This window comes from Chiloscyllium punctatum, unplaced genomic scaffold (genome assembly GCF_047496795.1).
Source record: "Chiloscyllium punctatum isolate Juve2018m unplaced genomic scaffold, sChiPun1.3 scaffold_652, whole genome shotgun sequence".
NCBI lineage: Eukaryota > Metazoa > Chordata > Chondrichthyes > Orectolobiformes > Hemiscylliidae > Chiloscyllium > Chiloscyllium punctatum.
In genome coordinates this window covers 27,501-30,000 of record NW_027310386.1, presented here as the reverse complement: position 1 = coordinate 30,000, position 2,500 = coordinate 27,501, and the positions used below count along the sequence as shown (strand labels likewise).

Sequence of the window (2,500 nt, the reverse complement as noted above, 5' to 3'; positions counted from 1 at the left end):
AGACAGGATCAGACGCCCCGCCGGCCACTTAAGGCCGAGGACGAACCACGAGACGGGCGGCTGCAGCAGCGGGCGGCCTGCAGCTCCCAGCACTCTCAATCGATCAACCATCGAGTCGGGTCAGCGTGTCAAACCGGCGAGCTCCACGGTCAGGCCGGCGGCGCACCAGCACCGGACCTCCGCGGCTCCCTTCACTCTTTCCACTGCCAGCCAACCGAGAGACGGACCCAATGCGGACGTGCAGAGCTTAGGCAGACCCCCCACTGGAGGCTCAACACTTCGTGGCAGCTCCGTGTCCCAGAGACCAGGAGGGTTGGCACACACACACAGTGTGAACCACCGACAGCCATTCTGGGACCGGTGACAGCCGTGCTGGCCCCACTGCCACGACACAGACGGACGCCAGGCCGCGCTCCCCGGCGGGGGGATGGCGTCGAGCCTGACGAACGGAATGTGCAGGGTGGGGGGGAAAGGCCAAGCGCTCCGACGCCGGAGGGCTCCGGAGTCTGAACTTAGGGGGACAAAGAGGACGGGTCCTCTGCGACACCCCAGCCGCGCTCTCGCCAGCCAAGGCGAGTGCGATTGATTGCCAAACGACCCTCAGACAGGCGTGGCCCCGGGAAGAACCCGGGGCCGCAAAGTGCGTTCAAAGTGTCGATGATCAATGTGTCCTGCAATTCACATTAATTCTCGCAGCTAGCTGCGTTCGTCATCGACGCACGAGCCGAGTGATCCACCGTCAAGAGTTGTCTGAGTTTGTTTTAGGTCTCTCCCTCGCCAGAGGAAAGCGACCCGGACCGCACATACGCTCCCCACCTTGAGCTACAGCCACCTGCACGCCGGCGTGCGGGCGGAGCAGGGTGGCGTGAAGCGATGGGGAGCACCATCCTGGTGCGGCCCGCAGAAACATACGTCTATTGGGGGGAGGAGGACAGGGCGCCCAAGAGGCGATGCGTGCCCCAACGCACCGCAGCGACGGAGGCAGGATCACCGCCACCATGTCGCCCGCCTAGTATCACGAGGCGTGCAGCAGCTTTGCCCTAGGAAAAGCAGAGGCGGGAACGGGCACCGGCCATCGGTTCGGCAGCGTCACTGACGCGTGCACGTGGCGGCGTGTCGGCGAGCGGACTTCCTGCGAGGAGGCGGGGGCGGCACTCGCCCGAGCAGACGCCCGCCCGGCCCAGCCACCGCCGAGGTGGACTGGGAGTCGCGGCAACGGCTCGTCATACTCGTTCCCACACTCACAGCGCAGCTTGCCCGCAAGCCACCGACCACCGATCGACGCCAGGCGCCCCGACCGAGAGCGGGATCGCTCGTTCGCCCTGCTGGCAGTTCGCTGGGGATCACTACTGCACGGAGCTCGGAGACCGACGGGCGGCAACTCGAGAGTCTTTAAACCACCACCCCCATCCCGCAAGTGCAAAGAGGCTGTATACGCACAGACGGGTGAGGGGAATAGGTACCCCGTCGGGTTTGAAGGGAGCGTGACTAGATAGCAACGATGTAAACCCAGCCGATTTGGGAGCGAAAGACCGGCGCCTGCATCACCGGCTTCGTTTCCCGTGGCTGGAGAGTACACCGAAACCCTCCGTCTGTCGCGAGCTCCCGACGACGCGGTGCCGCCAAGCAGCAGGGCCGGACCTGGTGTGGCTCCCCTCGTCGATCACAGACCGGTCGGCACTACTGACGAGACGGTGGAACGGGCTTCGCCCCTTGTGACGAAGGGTGATGCGAACCCGCCCGCCCGCGTGCGTTCGGGGTGGACTCGGCAAACGGAGATTTGAAATCGGAAAGTGTCCTCCTGCCCCGCGCAGGTAGGCGCCCAACAGTTGGGGGGGTTTAGCGGTGACCACGGCTGCAGGGCCTGCTACCCCGACGAGCTCTCCTGCTGGCCCCGAAACCACCCCCGCGAGACAAGTTGAAACGGAAACGGGCGTACCCCCAAGCCGACGATCCTTTCTTATTTGTTACTTTTTTTTTCACTTGCTCGAGTTGTGGGGATTTGGCGGTGACCACGGCTGCAGGGCCTGCTACCCCGACGAGCTCTCCTGCTGGCCCCGAAACCACCCTCGCGAGACAAGTTGAAACGGAAACGGGCGTACCCCCAAGCCGACGATCCTTTCTTATTTGTTACTTTTTTTTTTCACTTGCTCGAGTTGTGGGGGTTTGGCGGTGACCACGGCTGCAGGGCCTGCTACCCCGACGAGCTCTCCTGCTGGCCCCGAAACCACCCTCGCGAGACAAGTTGAAACGGAAACGGGCGTACCCCCAAGCCGACGATCCTTTCTTATTTGTTACTTTTTTTTTTCACTTGCTCGAGTTGTGGGGGTTTGGCGGTGACCACGGCTGCAGGGCCTGCTACCCCGACGAGCTCTCCTGCTGGCCCCGAAACCACCCTCGCGAGACAAGTTGAAACGGAAACGGGCGTACCCCCAAGCCGACAGAGATGCTTTCGCTCCTGTTACTTTTTTTTTTCACTTGCTCGAGTTGGGGGGGTTTG

General features: G+C 63.2%; 1 non-coding gene across 1 annotated transcript; it reads right to left on the bottom strand.

The window, feature by feature from the left end:
* Window positions 1–594: 594 nt before the first annotated feature.
* On the bottom strand, window positions 595–748 carry LOC140473602 (5.8S ribosomal RNA). Its single transcript, XR_011958462.1, has one exon. It is a non-coding gene; the product is annotated as a 5.8S ribosomal RNA (ribosomal RNA).
* Window positions 749–2,500: the final 1,752 nt, after the last annotated feature.